This window comes from Olea europaea, chromosome 11, assembly GCF_002742605.1.
Source record: "Olea europaea var. sylvestris chromosome 11, O_europaea_v1, whole genome shotgun sequence".
NCBI lineage: Eukaryota > Viridiplantae > Streptophyta > Magnoliopsida > Lamiales > Oleaceae > Olea > Olea europaea.
The window spans coordinates 12309544-12317853 of record NC_036247.1 but is presented as its reverse complement, the minus strand read 5'-3'; the positions used below and the strand labels follow the sequence as shown (position 1 = coordinate 12317853).

Here is an 8310-nt window from a genome sequence, read left to right as displayed (position 1 = left end):
TAAAATTGCTAGTTTCAGAATCTTCTTGTTGCATAGGACTTCTTTGTATAATTGATTAAGAGCTCTTCTCTATCATAATCTCTCTTTTGGCTTTTAGTTTCTCTTTTATTTTGGTATTATCTTTAATTGTATTAGGAGTTCAATTGACAAACTAACATGAATAATGACTTTAAAAAAGCAATTAATTTTGAAAAAGAAATAAAAAGAGTATATTTTAATTGACACGCTTGCTACAATAAGTTTTAACTTTTTCTGTATAGAATCAATTGAACGTTTCATTTTCATTGTCAAGGTTTGATAAATTTTGTTAAAATTATTAAAATTAAACAAAACAAGCAAAATAGGCTTCCTCAAATTAGTACCTTTTTTTTTTTTAAGACTGTAAACATATAGTGATACAAAATAAAGAGGAAATTAAAGAAGTTTTTTATTTTTTCCATAGAAGGAATAAAACTTAATCCAACGGTGAAATTTCGCAATGGCTTGGAATTTGATTGGAAGCTCCCTAAAATCTGAACCGTTTATTTGTTCTTAATCCAACGATGTAATATGAAATTTACAAAAATAAGACTGTTATGTAGAACCTACTACAACCCCTAATTCTTCAAAGGGAGACTTGGGGTTTCTCGGCCAAGAGTGAGGCTTGGGGTTTCTCGGTCAAAAAGAACTAGACAAGGATTTCTGAAGATGGATTCCAGTACGATAATCATGTTCTTTATTCACGCATAGAAGAAGTCTCGAAGGATAGTTTCAGGGTTCTGTTCTTTGGTCCAACTGATGATCAAAATTTGGGTCACTGGTTTGTTTTTGTGAATTTCTCTTAGGGTTCTCATTTTATATGTGTTTATTTCAGAAATTATGTTCTCGGAGTGGCAATTTTCGCTCTCGTTTCTATAATTTCTTTATCTTTACAATAACATTTTTTGTTGGTTCATTATGATAATTAAAGAGATGATAAAATTGTGAATTCTCTTTTCTTTTCTTTATCTTGTGGGATTTTTTTCTGGATCAAAGTGATGATCAAAACTGTGAATTCTCTTTCTTTTCATTTTATGTATGGCACCGAGAATGATTTTTCCTGTAAACTCGAATTGATCATTTTCCTTCTGAGAAGTCGCAGAAATTTGAAACCCCAAAGCAGTGATTGATCATTAATGGTTGTGTTCGGTGTTCCCTTTACATTTGGATGGATGTTGATTAATTGTCTTTTGGAGTGATAGTTCATCTTGGGTTTTGCTGTATTTGTTTTCGTTCTGTGAATTCTATATGGGCTAAATCTTTAATTAAATTTTTGTTTGGTTTCAATATTAATAAGTTGTGTTTTGTTTTGTTTTTTTTTTCATTTTATTTACAGTTATTGCACCTATTACATTTCTAAGTGTGATAATGTTCTCTTTATTTATGTAATTGCCCTGTCTTCCTAGTCGCTTTCTTTTTGGTGCATTAAATGATGAATATTGAAGGACTTCTGGGGGTCTGCTCTCTGGATAATGATGAATATTGAATTTCACTGGATTTATTGATGTTACATTCTCCGTGGGTTGAACCTTTAATGTAATTCGTGTTTTTTTGTATTGGGTTTGTGGTTCCTTTTTCATTTTAAATATGTTTATTTTAGGATTTGTTCGTAGAGTATTTTTTTGTCTTTTTCATATATTTATTTTCTTTATAATCACATATTTTTTGGTGCATTTGGACGAATTTTGAAGGATCATTTTTCTTGACTTTGTTCTTTGGAGTGATGATCAATATTGAGTTTCTCTGGATTTGTTTTTCTGAATTTTTCTGTGATTGACTGTGCTTTTGTGTTATATTTGTGGTTCCTTTTCCAATTTATTTATGATTATGTTCTCAGAGTTTTCTCTGTTTCTATGTCTGTCATTTCACTGTTATGTTACATTCTTTGTCTTGGGATGATTATAGAAGATCTTTTCTAGGTTTCATTTTGGTCTAACTGATCATGAACTTGAGTTTCATCAGATTTGTTTCTGTAAACACTCTATGGTTTTTTCTGATCTTTGATGGAATATGTGCTTTTTATGTTTGATTTAAATCACCATAAGTTGTGTTTTCTTTTCAATTAAGTGATTTGTCATTCTCTTTTGCTTCAGTCAAATCTTGAATATCCATTATAATGCACGTGAGAAAAATCAGCTTTTAGTATCGAGTGACACTAGGTATTTTTTTTTTTTTGGGTCAGTATGAATTGATATGAAATCACTACTTGGTAGCTATGATTGATTTTGGTGTCAATAGCCATCTTGTTTAAACCATTTCTTAGTAGCCATTTCATTAATGAATTTTTGACTTTGTTTATTTAGTTTTCTATTTTTCTAATTCTGTAAAATTAGTAGTTTCTGTACATCTAAAAAGTTATATATGCAGAACCCTAATTCTATTTCCAAGTCTTGTATTCCTTCCCTATTTCAGAAGGGAGATGATTAACCCTTTCCAACAGGACTAGACAAGGATTTCTGAAGATGAATTCCAGTGCGATAATCACATTCTTTATTCATGCATAGAAGGAATCTTGAAGGACAGTTTTGGGGTTTTGTTCTTTGGTCCTACTGATGATCGAAATTTGGGTTCATTGGTTTGTAATTGCGAATTCTCTTAGGATTCTCATTTTATGTTTGTTTATTTCAGAAATTGTGTCTCAGAGAAACAATTTTCTCTCTTGTTTCTATAATTTCCTCTTTACAATAATGTTCTTTTGTTGGCTCATTAGGATGATTACAGAGATGATCAAAATTGAGAATTTTCTTTTCTTTTAATTATCTTAGGCAATTTTCAAAGCGAATATCATAATTGTGAATTCTCTTTTCTTTTCATTTTATGTATGGCACCGAGAATGGTTTTTCCTGTAGACATGAATAGATCATTTCACTTCTGAGAAGTCACATAAATTTGAAACCCCAAAGCAGTGATTTATCATTAATGATTGTGTTAATTAATTATTCACTACCCTAGGAGACTTCTGAGACTGATGTTTTTTAACCCTTTTTTGTGTATCATTGAATGGGTTTTTATGGAAATCAGATGAGTCCCTGCAAACACCTTTGTAGTTCTCTGGTTTCTTTAATCAAATAATACGAATCATTTCCTTCTAATTAGTAGGATTGTGTTAATACCCAGCATAAGCATTGAGAATTAAGAGCTGGAAGATTGCTGCTATATCTATTTCTCGTGAATGTCGTTGGGGAGACAAACTACTCGGTATGACAATTGAAGCCTATGTGTTGATATTTTTAGTTATATGCTAACAAAGACATTATGTGCTTTCCCAAATAAAAGGGTTCTGAGTACTGCTTCTCTCTTCACTACAATTATATGTATAAATTTAAAACAGTCTGGTGCTGTTTATTTATTTTTTGCTCCTAATTGTCATCCTCTTCCCTATGTTTTGTTTTTGCTCATAAGACTATATTAATTTTCTCTAAAATCAAATGTTTGAGACAATTCATTGACATTTGGTGGTGATAAACACCCATTTTTTTATACTTTATATGTCCCGATACTAACCTTCTTCAATGTTACATGTATGTAAATTAATGGACGCTTTATATACAAGTGGTGCTTGAAGTATTTGGAACGTGGTATTTCTGTAATATAAAGGAATTCACTGAAATGATGGATGTAGTATTAAACTTTTCACTTACACTTGAAGCCTTGGATACCATCATTTCATGCTTCAGTAAATTTTTTTATCCTGTTCAAGATCTCATTTAGAGTTCTATGGAAAGCTAGCACCAACAGAAGACACATGCCCGGTCAGATCATTTTCTTTTATTTTTTATATTTACATTAAAGTTGTTAGCAAGTATAAAGGTTTCTATATTGCTGTTACTAACTCAGCAGCAATTCGCATCTGATGTCTTCTTACTTGTGTTCAGTAAACTGAGTGAGTCTTCCTGTTTGCAGCTAATTTTTCAATATTAACTTGTAATGCTTTCAGTATTTAATTTTTGGGTGTCATAAGGCATCTGATTCCGCTCACTTCCAGTTAGTGTTTTGTCAATAGGGTCAGCAGATATGGGTTGTAGGGGAGTTGCTATACTGACATATCTATTATAAAATTCACTTATGGCAAGTGATTATTGATTGCCGTAGGAGACTTCGTTGGATCCATAAATTACATAGGACATTACGGACGGACTCCCAATTGGCTGGTGTGGCATTGACATCTAATTGATTAGGCCTATTTTAATTAAACAATTACATTTTGGGCTTGGCTCATTAATCACTCGGCCCATTTACATTTTTCTATATATATGTGATTTCATTTCATACGAAGGTATGTTTTCTAACCCTTACCATTTCCCTCTTCCTCTCTTGCATTCATATTATCTTTTGTTCGGCCATTGACTTGACCATAGGAGTGCAGATGGTCGTCGCACTTTTTTCTCGACCGACAGCCTTTGCCTTCTAATAACGTGTCCAGTGTTCACGTGATGTACCATTGCGAAAGGAGCCTTTCTTGACCTGGTTTTGCGAGATGTTTATTCCTCCCCACTTACTATCATCGAGCGTAGTTATAAGACATCGTCTATTTGAGGCTGCTTATTAGACTCCGATGGTTCAATGTTATTCCCCGTTAGATGCTCATTCCTCACTTTGCGAGATATTAGTTCTCACCTCTCACTACCGTCAAGCCTAGCTATAAGACCTCGTTATTCCGAGGCAAGTTTATAAGATGTATCACCATATGAGTTGTTGCATTATAGATGCCTCACCATGTGCCTCATCTTGCCTCTACATCAGCTTAGCAAAAGCTGCTTATATACTCAGAGCCATGTTTCTTCATTAGCAATAACATAGCTATATCTATATTCAGATAGCTCATCACGCCTCTGCATTACTTCTACATATCTTTCAGAACTTTGCCTCTACTTCAGTTATGTCACATTTGCATATTACCTATGAAGATTGCCTTCTATGGATGGATTTCACCATAGAGGAAGCCCTTGAATAGAAGACCTACCTCCTTGCAAGGAGGTAATAATTAAAAAAAAAAAAAATCCTCGACAAGGACAAGTGTGAAGCCTCTCACATGGAGCCACATTTTGCTACCTTAGAGGTCAACCCCTTCCATGGCTGGACTAAACACCATGAGGAAACCCTAGACCATGGATGCGCTTCCTCCATGTAAAGATGTCAGCATATCATAGCTATTTATGTCCAAATCATCACCTCTAGTACTCAATACATTCAGAACATCGCCTTTTCTACTTATATATCTAGAGTATCGCCTCTGCTACTTACATTCAGAGCATTATCTTTGCTACTCATATTTGAAGTCTCTCTGCATCAACTTTATCACTATGGCTTATATGTTAAGTCAAACTTGCATATAAATATCAAAAATTTATATCTATTATCACTAATCTTAGTATCATTACATTATTCTTAATAGCATTATATTATCGTTGCTAAGTACGCAGGAAACATTATTGCTAATGTATGCTAGTTATCTACATTATAAACATGTTACTTGCTTCACATTAGCAATAATGTTATCCTGAGCTGTGCAAGCATATGATTTACTATTATGCATGATCCCTTTGCATATTATATTTTGGAGAAATTTAAAGTACCACTATTTTTCTTCATTGTTATTATTTGGATGGGGCTAATGGACCCCAAATTTAAAAGTATATGTGCAGTACATATATTGTATTGTAATACAACTTTGTTTAGTCCATATTATAGAGGAGATGTCGAAATTTTGACAAATTATATGCGACATATTTCGAGGCAAATTCAGCCTAGCATAGATATTTTCAAGGTAGTTCATAAGTCCTCATTTATTGAATCGACTTATATTTTTAAGGTAGTTCGTAAATCCTTGCTGATTGGAGCTAGTCATATTTTGAGACGGTCTGTAAGACCTCACTTGACTGACTACTTATATTCCAAAATCTAACCTGCACATGAATGTACTACTCAAACTTCGGGGACTATTGTTATATCCATAAACTACATGGCATGCGCATGATGGAGGGAGTACCACATTGGCTGACGTGGCATGGACATCTAATTGATTGAGCCTATTTTAATTAAAAATTGCGTCTTGGGCTCGACCTATTAATCACTCAGCCGATTTAGATTTTCTTACATAAATTACGTGGCATGCACATGATGGAAGGAGTATCACATTGGTTGACATGGCATCAACATCCAATTGATTGGGCCTATTCTAATTAAAAATTGCATCTTGCACTCGACCGATTTAGATTTTCCTATATATATTCATTTCAAACGAAGGTATGTTTTCTAACTCTGACCAAACTCCTCTTCATCTTTTGCACTCATATTATCTTTCATCCCGTTGTTGACTCTCAACGGACCTTTTTCTCGACCCCGCGACCTTTGCTTTCCAATGAGGTGTTCAGTGTGCAGGTGATGTCTACATAGAGGGGACGATGTTGAGATTTTATTGGCTCATTTTTTAGGATAAACAATTCTAACCACCAAAGATTTTTTTCAACCCTTTCTGTGCTTATCTGCATTTACTCAATTCTAACTCATGGCAATTATGTCAATTTTCTGTTGCATTTTTTGATCTCTTATTTCTTTAATAAAATATAGTGGAAGCAGCCTGCATGTTCCAATTTCATTTTTAACGCTACTCCTATCAATCTAAAAGTGACTTTGTATGTCAAGAATTTATTAATTTCGATTTGGGTGAAAATCGTTGTGAATCAAAACTATATGTTTAACTCCATATAGTTATTTTGTTTATTAGAAGGTACCTACTATTACTACTTTTTGTGAATGTCATGGAGAGACAAAGTACTCTGACAATTAATTTTTTCATTTTCAAGCCTTTGAGTAGTTATTCTTAAATAATTTTTTGAATAACAAAGACCGTGTGATTCATATTTGTATTTGTTAGAGCTTCAAACAAGTAATAAAATTTTAAAAACATCATCTGTCGATTTCACTGACATTAAGGAGATGACCATGTCTCCCCAAAAAATAGGGATTTAGTAAATGTTAACTTGGTTTTCATAATGTGCAGTGTGAATACAGTGCATTCTAATTCTCTTTTCACTACAGTTATATTACAAAGAACACCGACTGATGCTCTCTACTATCTTTTTTTTTTTTTTCCTAATCATCATCCTCTTCCATCCCATTCATTTTGGTTCATAAGACTTTGTTTGTTAATTTCATCTCAAAATAAAATTTTGGAGACAGTTCATCTTTGACAAAAAGTATTTCACTTTTAGTTTCGAAAAAGTGGAGATTATGAACTTGGTTAATTGGAATGGTTTGTGTAGGAAATGTAATGCAACATATTGTGTATATAAATGTTGATACTCCTCGAGCCCATGGGAGGGATTGTTCAAACAGCATTCTAGACTTGCTTTTGCTCGACTCGACCTTAGAGGAAAAATTATGCTTGAACAAAGTTGAGAGTCTGGGATGCTTGGCTCTATAATTAGTATTAGTGTCGCCCAAGCAAGATCAAGACTTACTTAGACTTGACTTGACATTAAGTTTATACTTGAATGAGGTCAAGAGTCACTAGGGATCTACTCAACCTTTGCGAGGCAATATGCTTAGCTTGGGTTGATACTGAGTTGACTTATGTTTGAGCTGGATCAAGATTCCCTTTGGCTTGACTTAATCCATAAGATGAAATCTTTGACAATGTGCCTTTAAATGAAATTAAATCATAGTTGGTCAAATGAGGTGGTAACTAGCTCGGTCTACTTGGGGTAAATTTTAGATAATTACAATCAAGACTCACTTGGGCACAACTTGATTCTTTGATGGAATTTTGCTCAGAAGAGGTTGAGTTGACCGCCAACATATATATGGTTAGGAAGTTGAGGGCACCGTATATTTTGAGAGGATCTACGTTATGTAATAGTTTTCGCTTGTGGTAAGTGAATATTGGCTAGCATATGAGACTTTTGAAAGACATATAAACTAACTTTTTTCTGTTTATTTAGCATTTACTTACTCCTAGATCTCGTTGTCTTAATTCTTGTGGCAATCCAACAAGTTATTGATGCTTCTTCAATCTTTGGTTTCTTTCATCTAGTATAAAATATTTTCCTAGTTGCTCCAGTGTCATTAGACACAACTCCATTTGGAAACGTACTGCTATATTTGGTGAGTTTACCATCTTGTACTTTATCTTTTACCATCATTTTGGTGCACAATACTAATTAATAGTGACACTATCTCAAGATTTAGTTAAATTGTAAAATACTTTCAGAAACTTCTAAAAAGCTATGGATATTGCATATCAGTCTGATAATATGTGGGAAGAGACTTTGTATCTCAAGAAGTTAGAAG

At 33.4% G+C, this 8310-nt stretch overlaps 1 long non-coding RNA gene across 1 annotated transcript; it reads left to right on the top strand.

The window, feature by feature from the left end:
- The first annotated feature begins 471 nt into the window (after positions 1 to 471).
- On the top strand, positions 472 to 2774 carry LOC111403419. Its single transcript, XR_002704453.1, has 2 exons — positions 472 to 799; positions 2459 to 2774. It is a non-coding gene; the product is annotated as an uncharacterized LOC111403419 (long non-coding RNA).
- The last annotated feature ends 5536 nt before the right edge of the window (positions 2775 to 8310 follow it).